This window comes from Pelophylax lessonae, assembly GCF_965119305.1.
Source record: "Pelophylax lessonae genome assembly, chromosome: 2".
Lineage (NCBI taxonomy): Eukaryota > Metazoa > Chordata > Amphibia > Anura > Ranidae > Pelophylax > Pelophylax lessonae.
The window spans coordinates 680762279-680776908 of record NC_138769.1 but is presented as its reverse complement, the minus strand read 5'-3'; the positions used below and the strand labels follow the sequence as shown (position 1 = coordinate 680776908).

The window sequence follows — 14630 nt, the reverse complement described above, 5'->3', positions numbered from 1 at the left end:
AGATCATATTTAAGGCTTGGTTCACACCTATGCCTGTGGCTGCGGGAATCGGGGTGACTTAGTGTGAGAAAGCACAGTAAAGCGCAAACACTGTAGCACTGCAAATCAAAAAGCAGAATTTTATTTTTACATAATAGGGGGCAGGTTTTTAGAGAGGAAGAGGCAGCACAGAGGCAGTCTCTGCCTGGTCCGCCTATCTCGTGCGCCCTCAGCTCCCTTGGGGGACATCTGGGGCCATGTCTTTACCTCCAGTGCCAGTTATAGCCAGAAGCTGCAATGTAATGGGTCATACACACTATAAGATTTTCTGAAGACTTTTTCCTTTAGACTTCCCAAAACCATATAATATGAGGTCAAACCTAAACACTTTACATTTGTATGCAATCTGGCAGGCCCTTGTACTACATAGAAAAGGTAAATCTGAAGGAAATCTAACCACAAAAGTTGGATAGTGTGTATCCAGCTTAAGTCTTGGGAATTTTTGGGGGCTTTGTCTCCCCCTCCCTCCCCCTTTTCCAGTTTTTATTAATCCTCATTGCTGTTATTTCTTATATTTTTTTTTATAGACATTTATTACACATCTACTCCTGATGAAGTGGCCAATCTAGTCCACGAAACGCGTTGAGTCTGCTGATGTAATGATTGCACTCCACTACCTCCTACCTTTTGGCATATTGCCATGCTGATTTCTATGAACCTGGAATTGGGGACCACCTACCAGTTTTATATTTTTTTTTGGTTTTTATTTAGGCTACGTTCACATGTTAGCGTAGCAGACCGCGGCAGAATCACTGCGATTCTGCCCGCGATCCGGAAATCATTGCAAATCGCGGGACGCCTGTGCGTTGCCGTTGATTTACAATGGCACCCCAAACGCTGTGCGAAGTTGCTGCAATTTCCGCCTGCTGAATAGCGGTAACATTGCGCAAACAAAATCGCGGGTCGCATGACGCCCAAAAAAGGTACAAGAGCTTCTTTTGGGCGTCATGCGACCCACGATTTTGTTTGCGCGATGTTACCGCGATTCGTCAGGCGGAAATCGCGGCAAAATCGCACAGCGTTTGGGGTGCTATTGCAAATCACAGGCAACGCACAGGCGTCCCGCGATTTGCAATGATTTCAGGATCGCGGGCAGAATTGCGGTGATTCTGCCACGGTCCGCTACGCTAACATGTGAACGTAGCCTTAGCCCCCGTTCACATAGGGGCGACGCTACTTCGCACCGCGACCTCCGAGGTCGCAGTGCGAGCAGCGCGCCGCTACCTCGGAGCGGCCGCCACGTACTTCATAACATTGAAGTCTATGGCGGTCGCCTCCGGGTCGCCCCAAAGAAGCTCCGGACCCTTTTTCTAGGTCGGAGCGACTTGTGTCGCTCCTATTAGAACGGGTCCGCAGCTTCCCTATAGGAGGCGACCTGTGGGGCGACCAGGTCGCCTCACAGGTCGCCCTTGTGTGAACCGGCACTAATTGTACATGCTATGTTTGCATATTTCTATGTACTAATAAATGTATCATCTTTGTCCTGCCAGCCTTGTCATAGCTCTCATGCAAAGTCCCAACCCTCCCTTTTTTCTGAGGCAGCACAGAAGGTATAGTACCTTGAAAATGTATTCATACCCCTTGAAATTTTCCAGATTTTGTCATGTTACAACCAAAAACATAAATCTATTCTATTGAGGATTTTATGTGATAGACCCAAACAAAGTGGCACATAACTGTGATGTGGAACGAAAATGATAAATGGTTTTCAAATTTTTTTTACAAATAGGTGAAAAGTGTGGTGTGCATTTGTATTCAGGCCCTGAGTCAATACGTTGTAGAATCGCCTTTCGCTGTAATTACAGCTGCAAGTCTTTTTGGGATGTCTCTATCAGCTTTGCACATCTAGACAGTAAAATGTTTGCCCATTCTTCTTTGCAAATAGCTCAAGCTCTGTCAGATTGGATGAAGAGCGTTTGTGAACAGCAATTTTCAATTCTTGCCACAGATTCTCAATTGGATTTAAGGCTGGACTTTGACTAGGCCATAAATAAGCCTTGATCAGAACCATTCCATTGCAGCTCTGGCTGTGTATTTAGGGTTGTTGCCCTTCTGGAAGGTGAACCTCCACCCCAATATCAAGTCTTTTGCAAACTCTAAACAGGTTTTCTTCTAAGATTGCCCTGTATTTGGCTCCATCCATCTTTCCATCAACTCTGAGCAGCTTCCCTGTCCTTGCTGAAGAAAATAATCCCCACAATATGATGCTGCCACCACCATGTTTCACGGTGGGGATGGTATATACAGAGTGATGTGCAGTGTTAGTTTTCCACCACACATAGCGGTTTGCTTTTAGGCCAAAAAGTTCAATTTTCATTTCATCTGACCAGAGCCCCTTCTTCCACACGTTTGCTGTGTTCCCCACATGGCTTCTCGCGCACTGCAAACGGGACTTCTTATGGCTTGATTTCAACAATGGTTTTCTTCTTGCCATTCTTCCATAAAGGGCAGATTTGTGGAGTGCACAACTAATAGTTGTCCTGTGGACAGATTCTCCCATCTGAGCTCTGGATCTCTGCAGCTCCTCCAGAGTTACCTCTTGGCTGCTTCTCTAAATTAATGTTCTCCTTGCCCAGCCCGTCAGTTTAGGTGGACGGCCATGTCTTGGTAGGTTTGCAGTTGTGCCATACTCTATTTTCAGATGATAGATGCTCAAAGCTTGGGATTTTTTTTATTTTTTATAACCTAACCCTGCTTTAAAATTTCTCCACCACTTTATCCCTGACCTGTCTGGTGTGTTCCTTGGCCTTCATGATGCGGTTTATTCACTAAGGTTCTCTAACAAACCTCTGAGGGCTTCACAGAACAGCTGTATTTATACTGAGATTAAATTACACACAGGTGGACGCTATTTACTAATTAGGTGACTTCTGAAGGCAATTGGTTCCACTCAGAGATGTATAGTAACTAAGTAGAAGTAGAGCTACTTAAGTACCAAAAGGCGGTATCTGTACTTTCCTAGAGTATAATTTTTTTCTCCTACTTCCACTTTTACTTCACTACATTTTTTTGATGATTTCAATACTTCTACTCCGATATTTTTTTTTTGTGCTGCATAGTTACTCGTTACAATTATAAAAATTACCACTGCCAGAACAGTAGATGGCAGGTTTCATGAAGCTCAAAACATGTGTATTATCAGCGCATACGAAAATAAATGCTACTGTATGTATAAATAAAAGCTGCATTTGAAATAATAAAAAACAATATGATGTTCAAACTTTTGACTTCTTTCTTTAATAACTACATAACACAGTACTTGTACTTTTACTTTCAGTACTTGAGTAGCAAAATGTTTAAAAAAACTACTTGCAATACTTAAGTACAAAAAATGTTGAATACTTTAGTACTTCTACTCAAGTCACTTTTTCATCGAGCACTTCCACTTCTACTCAAGTCACTTTTTCATCGAGCACTTGTACTTTTACTCAAGTATGGGTTTCGAGTACTTTATACAACTCTGGTTCCACTAGATTTTAGTTAGGGGCATCAGAGAAAAGGGGGCTAAATAAAAATGCAGATATTTATTTGTAAAAAATGTTGAAAACCATTTATCGCTTCCACTTCACAATAATGTGCCACTTTGTGTTGGTCTATCACATAAAATCCCAATAAAATACATTTACGTTTTTTGTTGTAACATCACAAAATGTGTAAAATTTCAAGGGGTGTGAATACTTTTTCAAAAGCACTGTACTGAGGGTCAGCTACTGAAATGTTTGGGTTTATTTTAAATTGTATTATATGTATACAAGTCTTTAAAGGGTATCTAAATGCAAATGCTTAAACCAAATAAGTTGTTGTGCTTGTTCCTGTAATCCATTCTTTAATTAGGCCAACTTTTAATTCAATTATACCAGCAAGGTGCATCTCCACACACATCCTTTCCTAGGGTGACAACACTTAGGCTCCTTTCACATGGCCGCTCCGTGTGAAAGGTCCGCTGCGGGACTTTTTTTTTTCCCACGGAGCGGATGACATTTCTGTCATCCGCTCCGTGTGCCCGCATATCATCCCATCCGTTTGCGGATGATATGCGGACCTAATGTAAGTCTATGGCACTGCGGATGTCAGCGGATGACACCGCTGACATCCGATTTTCCTTCCTTTCCGTTTTTTACACGGATGGAAAAATGGGGTTCTGTTCCGTTCCAAAAAACGGAACAGAACTGGAAGGAGGAAAATCGGATGTCAGCGGATGGTATTCCGCTGACATCCGCAGTGCCATTCACTTACATTGATGTCCGCAAATCATCCGCAAAAAAATAGGATGATTTGCGGACACACAGAAAGCAGCGGAGCGGCCGTGTGAAAGGACCCTTATGGCCCGTACACACGATCCGAAAATCGGACGAAAATTAACGCTTGTGAAAGGATCGGACGATAATCGGATCGTTAATACACAGCTTACAAGAGGTGATCACGACAGTTCACCCGATATTATCCGGTCGTGCAAGCATAAAAATTTTGATCGTATTATAACACATCGTACGATAATCGTATTATCAGTATGTTGTTCGTCCGAAAAAAATGGTGAGCAGTAGACAGCGCATGAGCAGTAGACATCATTTTCCCCTCACACGCTACAGCGTGGTTACGCATACCGGAAGCTAAGAATTATCGTCCGAGAAAATTCGTATCGTGAGTAACCTCTCCCTTTAAGCGAATATTATTAAGAGCTGCTAGAATACGAAAAATAACGGATGGAACGTCGCCTGATTTTCGGATCGTGTGTACTGGGCATTACTCAGTTCGGCTGCAACGTTGTCACCTTTTTCCTACACAAACCTAAGTTGGAGTACAAGCAGCCATGAGTGCGCCAATGCATTCTGCTATAGTTATCACTACTAAAGCATTCATCAATGGGAAGTGCATACAAAGTCTAAAGAATAAGCACAATGCAGAGAGAAAACATGAACAAAAAGGGGAAAACTGACACTTTTAAAACAAAAAATAATCAAGTTCTATTTTTTTCCAGAGCTTTACAAAAGTCAGTATTCTTTTGTTCTACTTTAATAGCAAAGGCATTATGAAATCATCCAGGCCCAGAATTCAACATATCCTCATTATAAACACCTACACCACACGCAAATGCCTCGTAAAATAAATCTGTGAACATGAAAAGCCTCTTTTAGTTTAGCTACTGTATACATCATAAAAATGTTCCTTTCATGCAAATAGAAAGAGATCAGCAATGCAAACTTTGAATCAGGGTTGGAGTTGGTCCTCAAAGTCCGCATGCCTAGTAATGACTTTTATATCTCGATCTCTGTGGCCTCAATCCTACGTAATGAGGGTTAAAACCCAGTTCTCAATAATAGACATTCATCTGTATCCTTTGTGACAGCTCCACCAATGGGATTAGTAAAAAGGAGGCTAATATACAAGTATTATTCTTTTTTTTTTTTTTTTTTTTACAAGCTAGCCTGCCAACGAACTCAACAGTACTCTAGGAATGGAGCATCTAAAGTTTCTCCTGTGGAATTAACATTCCAGCCTGAGCTATGTCAAGGACTAGACCCAGATACTCCAAATGATGAGTCTGTTTCATCAATAACTTTTGGAGGTTCAGGATCCACCCAAATCACTGCAATGTCTGAAAGATTAAAAACGCCAAGTTGACCAACGGAGCCCACACCGACTGTTCCCTCAATAGGAGGTCATCTACGTATCTCACAATAGGGACGCCATACCCACAGTGAAGCATGGTGATGGCAGCATCATGCTTTGGGGCTGTTTTTCTTCAGCTGGAACAGAGGCCTTAGTCAAAGTAAAGGGAATAATGAACAGTTCCAAATACCAGTCAATATTGGCGCAAAACCTTCAGGCTTCTGCTAGAAAGCAACATGAAGAGGAACTTCATCTTTTACCATGACAACGGCCCAAAGCATACATCCAAATCAACAAAGGAATGGCCAAGCTAGAAGAAGATTAAAGTTTTGGAATGGCCCAGCCAGAGCCCAGACTTGAATCCGATTGAAAATCTGTGGGGTGATCTGAGAGGGCTGTGCACAGGAGATGTCCTCGCAATCTGACAGATTTGGAGGGTTTTTGCAAAGAAGAGTGGGCAAATATTGCCAAGTCAAGATGTGCCATGCTGATAGACTCATACCCAAAAAGAAAAAGAGTGCTGTAATAAAATCAAAAGGTGCTTCAACAAAGTATTAGTTTTAAGGGTGTGCAAACTTATGCAACCATATTATTTACTTTTATTTTTTTAGTTTTACTTCCCTCCACCTAAAAGATTTCAGTTTGTTGTTCAACTGAGTTGTACAGTTTATAGGTCACATCAAGGGTCGGTTCACACTTGTGCAATGCGGGAACGATGCGAATATACAGCATGATCCCGCATCGCATCCGCACATCTGGCAGTTCACACTGCCATATGCAATACGCAGGGGGTGTCAATTAAATGTTAACGACACCCCCAGTTTGATCGCATATCGCAGTGCGATCTGACAGTTCGCACAGGATCGGATCGCACAAGTGTGAACCACTGTGCGATCCGATTCTGAGGCGGCTCAAAAAATGCCTCATGTGCGTGTTTGGTGCAGATGCGCTGCGAATTCAGCCATACAAAGTGTATGGCTGAACTCGCATCCGCACAGGAGATCGCATGTAATGAAGGAGCAGTGCGCTCCGAACTACATGCGATCAGCGCATCCGCACTAATGTGAACCGGCTCTAAAGGTGGAAAATGTTCTGAATTTATCTTTGTCTCATTTTTTTACATCACAGAAACCTGACATTTTAACAGGAGTGTGTAGACTTTTTATATCCACTGTATATGCAGTAAAGCATGCTTGTTATACTCACTGTGGAACCTAAGGAGTTAATCCTGCACATGATGTAAAAAAGCTGTTTGATACTGTCTCCTCCCCTCATTCCACTGTCCCCAATCCATCTCCTGATAGTACAGAGCCTTGGGGGCACTCTGCACATGCTCAGTTTTGTGTGTATTGCTAGAGATTTTTATTTTTTTTGTTTTTTGAGAGGTCCCATGCGATCAGCGCTGTCCAAACAGAGGGTCAGAGGTCATGCAGCCTCATAGGAGAGTCAGAGGAGAATGAAAGCCCCTCCTACAAACTTTACCCAGTGCTCGGCCAGACACTGATAGAAGTCACAAGACTGCTTTATACTGCTGATGAGAAAGGGTATTTAGCAGTATATATTTACTAAAATAATTGTATTTCCATGTTCTGTGTACTGTGGGAGACCAGATATAATGAATGCAGGTCCTGGGTTTAGTAAAATTTTAATTCCCCCCCCCCCTCCCCAACACCTCCAACTTCTGCCCCTACCGAACCCTAATGCCCACCTATCTGCCCCCCAAGCCCACTCCCCATTCTGTAATTTCCTCTATAAAAGAAAATTTGATGTCCCTTCCAGGGCTCTCAGAGTGGTCTAATTTCTTACCAAGTGGCCCCTCCACTCCCAATCTCCGGCCATACCCCAATACCTTTTTACCCCTCCAAGGCAATCCCATCTCTTTCAAATGTTAGTCTCTTGTATAAGAGCCGGTTCACACTGGGGCGACACGACTCCTTACTACTTCGGGGGCGACTTGTGCATTACCATGCACCACGACTTCGGAGCGACTTGCAGGGACTTCACATAATGGAAGTCTATGCAAGTCGCTCCGAGGTCGCCCCGAAGTAGTACAGGACCCTTTTTGTGTCGCTCCTATTAGAACGGGTCCTGTAGCGGTCAATGGACTGCGAGGGAGCGTGACTTGTCAGGCTGACAAGTCGCGCTAGTGTGAACCGACTCTTATACTATACTTCATATTATGGCAATGTCTCTACGATGACAGTATGGTAATGTCTCTACGATGACATCAACCTTTTACTTCTAGCATTTCGAACACATAACTCCGTAACCTCTCACACTTGCACAGTTGGTAGAAAATTCTGCTGATCTGACAGATTCAAATCCGACTCTCTATGGCCAATCAAGAGCTGAACAGAAATCCAGAATGGTGATATCAATTATATTAACAATAAAGAATTTTAATTAAAAAGAAAAAAAAAAGAAAAGCGGAGCAGTAAACAGTCTAAATGCAGCACTGAAGAAATGAGCATGAATCCCGGTACCTTCTAACGTGCAACAAAGGAATTGCAGTTTCAGTAAACAAGAAACAAGAACCCGCCAAGCTCTCCAGAGAGTTAAAGGTTTGACAACAGCATATCAATTACAATCCAATATGAATTAATAGGGATTGCGAGCAGAGAATGAGTAAGACCCAGGCAGCAAAACATGTCAAATGCGCAAACAAGGCAGGTCCGGACGTCTCTCGCTCTGCAACATGAAAGGCGTGTAATCTATTGAGCTCTATGGCAAGTGTTTGAAAAGAAAAAAAAAAAAAGAGAAACGAGAGCGAGCCTCAAGGTAATGAACCACTAATCAAGAAATAAGAGTGCGCATTTCAATATATACTTCTGCCCGAGGGCTGGATTATCTGCAGAGCCCTGCTATATACACAAGTCGTACAGTGTAATATGAATGCCTACCACCTTATAACAACAACATGCTAAATCCAAGTCCAGAATGCATGGAGGAGGCTTGTCAGTAACTGCCGAGCGTCACGGTACAGGTACATTCAAATAAAGATGCGGTCAGACCCGTTGGTTCGTTTTACGCTGTCGGCTTTTTATGACCTTGGACAAATCACAGAATCAATCCACACAACACAAGTCTTTAGGGCCCATTTAGATCTATGCGCGTGCGTATTTTTTGTATCCTCGAGCAGGTGCAGTGTAATGCGTCAATGTGCATTTCTAATATGCGTTGACACACATTTTAAATACATTTTTCACTTTAGGATTTGGAGTAAATAGGGTAACAGCCAAAGAGTAAGTGCAAGTTCCAAGTTCAAGTGCCCGCAGCTTCTGGGGATTGTTTACATCGCACGCCATAAGTCCTACCTTGCTGGCCATGTCTTCGGTTTTTAAACAACTCTCTATCCTGGACAATGCAGTAGTAGTTGTGAGATTCAAAAGGCAGAGGTGGAGAAAGACCAGGAATTCCACCTGGGAGGTCACACAATCTCTGAGGGATGGTCAATGGGAGGAAGGCTCCTTACATTGGCGGCCAGTGGGAAGAACGCACTTACATTGGCGGCCAGTGGGTAGAACGCGCCTTACATTGGCGGCCAGTGGGTAGAGCGCGCCTTACATTAGCGGCAAATGGGAAGAGCGCGCCTTACACTGGCGGCCAGTGGGAAGAACGCGCCTTACATTGGCGGCCAGTGGGAAGAACGCGCCTTACATTGGCGGCCAGTGGGAAGAACGCGCCTTACATTGGCGGCCAGTGGGAAGAACGCGCCTTACATTGGCGGCCAGTGGGAAGAACGCGCCTTACATTGGCGGCCAGTGGGAAGAACGCGCCTTACATTGGCGGCCAGTGGGAAGAACGCGCCTTACATTGGCGGCCAGTGGGAAGAACGCGCCTTACATTGGCGGCCAGTGGGAAGAACGCGCCTTACATTGGCGGCCAGTGGGAAGAACGCGCCTTACATTGGCGGCCAGTGGGAAGAACGCGCCTTACATTGGCGGCCAGTGGGAAGAACGCTCCTTACATTGGCGGCCATTGGGAAGAACGCTCCTTACATTGGCGGCCATTGGGAAGAACGCTCCTTACATTGGCGGCCATTGGGAAGAACGCTCCTTACATTGGCAGCCAGTGGGAAGAACATGCCTTACATTGGCGGCCGCTGGGAAGAACGCTCCTTACATTGGCGGCCAGTGGGAAGAACGCGCCTTACATTGGCGGCCAGTGGGAAGAACGCGCCTTACATTGGCGGCCAGTGGGAAGAACGCGCCTTACATTGGCGGCCAGTGGGAAGAACGCGCCTTACATTGGCGGCCAGTGGGAAGAACGCGCCTTACATTGGCGGCCAGTGGGAAGAACACGCCTTACATTGGCGGCCAGTGGGAAGAACGCGCCTTACATTGGCGGCCAGTGGGAAGAACGCGCCTTACATTGGCGGCCAGTGGGAAGAACGCGCCTTACATTGGCAGCCAGTGGGAAGAACGCTCCTTACATTGGCGGCCATTGGGAAGAACGCTCCTTACATTGGCGGCCATTGGGAAGAACGCTCCTTACATTGGCGGCCATTGGGAAGAACGCTCCTTACATTGGCAGCCAGTGGGAAGAACATGCCTTACATTGGCGGCCGCTGGGAAGAACGCTCCTTACATTGGCGGCCAGTGGGAAGAACGCCCCTTACATTGGTGATAAGTGGGCAGAATTTCCCCCCTTAAAAGATGTTTTGTGTCAGTGGGAACTTATCTGAAGGGTTGACATTATTCATTGCTCATGGAACCTCTGGGGGAATCCTGATAGAGAAAGCCTGGTTTAGGACGACTGACCACCTAATGTCACCTATAATCTGGTAGCTGTATGGGGCTCATACCTAAGACGACAGTATTCAGAATATACATTTCTTTATAAATTACACACCCCTTTATTTCTATTTTTCTCCACATTTACTTGCAGGCCAAGCTGTCTAGCAAAAGTGACAAATGTGGAGACAAAGCACATTACGCTGCCGGGAGTACTTATGTTTTCTTCATACAGATTAAACCTTTTTTCCTTAAGAAACACCTTGGCTTTGAAAGTATCAGCAGGAGCCATTACAAACTTAAACAACATGTCCACAGGGTGACAACGCTCCAATGATTTTACTGCAGAAAACACAGCGTTGTCACTCAGTTATAGGAAGTGGGAAATCAACTCATCTACCGGAAGGGTGGAACAAGGAGGACTCAAACACAAAAACTTGCATGGCAATGTTAGTGACAGACATTGTCATTGTTGCCTTCGCCCATGGATGCAATTTAATTGTAGCCAGAGCTGATTTAACTATTAGGACGCCTAAAATACACATGAAAAGTCAACACCTTGATGTTGTCCCTATACATACAATGATAATAATAGCTAAAATTTTGGTGAACCTAGTAAGACCTTCCTAGTAGAACCTTCAGTCTCAGAAATCTGGATGTGCTGAGATGACACAGTCCCCCCCCATGGCTCGTAGCAGGTGTAGCCTTACACAAGTGGCAAACACCACAAGGCAACTCATGACAGTGACACAGATGGATGGCGTTTACTGGTTGTCACAGCAGGGGGAGAAGGAGCCTGCTCCTCACATTTCAGTTCAGTGGCCATTAAATACCGATATGTCATATGTCTATAGGGGGGCCCATCTGTTTTTAGGATCTCACAATCCAGTATGACAATAGTGTGGTGTATAGTATAATAAAAAAAGACAAAAAATTTACCTCCTAGGTGGGATATATTCGGTTTGTGATAGAAGAATACTCAATATGCAGGTATAATCCATTTATTGTCACCAGCACAAATGTTTGCAATCGGAAATGTGCAGTTGGCACAGGAGATGGATTATTTCCCAGCATAGAACTATAGGTGGAGGTCTGTGCAGCTTGTATCAGTTGCAGCCAGTGGTGGACAGTCAGCAAAGGGCCCCTGTGTAAGTATATTTTTGGGGCCCCCTCCCTTGTTAAATGACAAGGGCACTATGAAGAATGCATAGAGCTCATCTCCTACCCTAGAGGTCAACAGTGTTGAGGTCTACAAAAGGGCAGGGAAGTGGGAGGGAGGGGGATACCACCCCCTGTCATCTAACCTCATTTCAGGTCAATGGGCCCCATGCAAAAATATTTTTGGGCCCCTCTCCCTCATTAGGGTACTATGTAGAATGCATAGTGCTCATCCCCTGCCTTCCAGATGAGCAGTGCCGAGGTCTACAAGATGGCAGAGGAGAGGGTCCCCAGCTGTCACCCAACCTCATTTCATGTAAATTAGCACCCAATTCTCAGAGGGTTCCTATGCAAAAACATTTTTAGGCCCCCCTCTCTCATTCAATGACTAGGGCACAATGAAAAATGCATAGTGCCCACCTCCTACCCTAGAGGTGAGCAGTGCTAGGGTCTATAGGGGGGTTCCCCAGCTGTCACCTAACTTAATTTCATGTAAATGTACCCTTAAATCCCAGAGGGCCCTATATAAAAACATGTTTAGGCTCCATTTCTCATTCAATGACTAGAGCATTATTAAGAATGCATAGTGCTCACCTCCTACGCTAGAGGTCAGCAGTGCCAAGGTCTACAGGAGGGGGGTCCCCAGATGTCACCCAACCTAATTTCATGTAAATGGGGCCAATGCGAAATTATTTTTGGGCCCCTCTCCCTCGTACAATGACTAGGGCATTATGAAGAATGGATAGCACTAACCTCCTTCCCTAGAGGTAAGCAGTGCCAAGGTCTATAGGAGGGCAGAGGTTGGAGTCCCCAGCTGTTATTCAACCCCATTTCATGTACATGGGCTCCTAATTCCCAGAGGGCCTCACACAAAAATATCTTTGGGCCACTCTCCCTTGTTCATTGACTAGGGCATTATGAAGAATGTATAGTGCTCACCTTCTACCCTAGATGTGCAATGCCGAGGTCTATAGGAGGGCTGAGGAGGGAGTCCCCAGCTGTCGCCTAACCCCATTTTATGTAAATGATCCCCTAACTCCCAGAGAGTCCATGAAAAAATATTTTTGGACCCCCCCTCCTTGTTCGACTAGGGCTCTTTGAAGAATGCACAGCACTCATATCCTACCCTAGAAGTATGCATTGCCGAGGTCTACAGCCAAGCAATGCACATGTAAATGGGCCCCTATACAAAAACATTTTGGGTCCCCTCCTTAATTCTTTTACTAGGGAACGATTAGGGCAATATTGCTTACCATCACCTGCAGTAGACATGATAAGTAATGTGGAGGGAATCCCAGGTGCCACCTGTAACAGCGCTCACCACCTGCCCATAACATACTGAGATCTACAGGATGGTGGGGAGAGCTGCTATTTCATGTTAATGGCCCCCAAAAATATCAAAGTCCCTGTGCAAGAACATTTTCGGGCCCCCTCCCTAATTAAGGGGAAACAATTATACCAATACAAAGAATCAAATAATAAATACCGCTCATCACCTGCATTAGACGTGAGTAACGCCATCACTCTCACCAACTCCACCACCACCACTTTACTCTTTATTGCCAGGAGATTGGCAGAACAGACCTTATGGAGATCTTAAAACATTTTCCAGCATGGCTCCGCCCACCATCAGGTATCAACCTCAACACTGCGCCATTATCAGATTACCAAAAGTAAAAAAAAAGAGAACTCCATGCAGATCCTCTACAACACCCAGCAGACCACAGCGAGCGTTGCTGCAGACACTCTGATTGAATCTCCAGGGTCACTGCGCTACTTAGTCCAATGACACTCCATGTACTGCCCCCAACATACTCCATGCACCAGGCCCTGCACACTCCAAACACTACCACATTCATCACCCCCTTCACGCTTCATGCACCTCCCCCTGCACACTCCAAGCATCAGCCAAGCACTGTCTCCTGCATACTCCATGCACTTTCCCATGCTCCACCCCCAGCACTACCCACAGCAAGTACTACTACCCCCTGCACGCTCCATGCACCCCCCCCCCATATCACCCCCTGCACTACCCACAGCAAGTACTACTACCCCCTGCACGCTCCACGCACCCCCCCCCCCATATCACACGCTGAACATACCCCCCTCTGCAAGTACTACACCACCCCCTGCACACTTCAAGCACCACCTCTTGTACTACTCACAGCACACTGCAAGTACCACCCCCTGCAAGTACTACACCCCTTTCACTAGCACTATCCCCCTTTCACTAGCCACAGCAAGAACTACCCCCTGCTCGCTCTAAGCACTACCCACAGCAAACTGCAAGTATTACCCCCTGCATGCTCCAAGCACTACTCCTGCACTACCCACAGCAAGTACTACCCTCTGCACGCTCCATGCACCTCCCACCTGCACTCTCCATGCATCTACCCTCCTGCACGCTCCATGCATCTACCCTCCTGCACGCTCCATGCATCTACCCTCCTGCACGCTCCATGCACCTCCACCCCTGCACGCTCCATGCACCTCCACCCCTGCACGCTCCATGCACCTCCACCCCTGCATGCTCCATGCACCTCCACTCTTGCACGCTCCATGCACCTCCCCTCCTGAACGCTCCATGCACCTCCCCTCCTGAACGCTCCATGCACCTCCCCTCCTGCACGCTCCATGCACCTACCCCCTGCACGCTCCATGCTCCTCCCCCCTGCACGCTCCATGCACCTCCCCTCCTGCACGCTGCATGCTCCTCCCCTCTGCACGCTTCATGCACCTACCCCCTGCACGCTCCATGCTCCTCCCCTCTGCACGCTCCATGCTCCTCCCCTCTGCACGCTCCATGCTCCTCCCCCTCTGCACGCTCCATGCTCCTCCCCCTCTGCACGCTCCATGCTCCTCCCCTCTGCACGCTCCATGCTCCTCCCCTCTGCACGCTCCATGCTCCTCCCCTCTGCACGCTTCATGCACCTCCCCCCTGCACGCTCCATGCACCTCCCCCTGCACGCTCCATGCTCCTCCCCTCTGCACGCTCCATGCTCCTCCCCTCTGCACGCTCCATGCTCCTCCCCTCTGCATGCTCCTCCCCCCTGCACAGCACATCTGCTCCAATGGTAAATGCAATGATAA

At 46.2% G+C, this 14630-nt stretch overlaps 1 protein-coding gene across 1 annotated transcript in view; it reads right to left on the bottom strand.

Annotated features, from left to right (window-relative positions):
- The window catches only part of SESN3 (sestrin 3), a 163188-nt gene that overhangs the window by 148142 nt on the left and 416 nt on the right, over positions 1–14630 (bottom strand). The window lies entirely within an intron of this gene.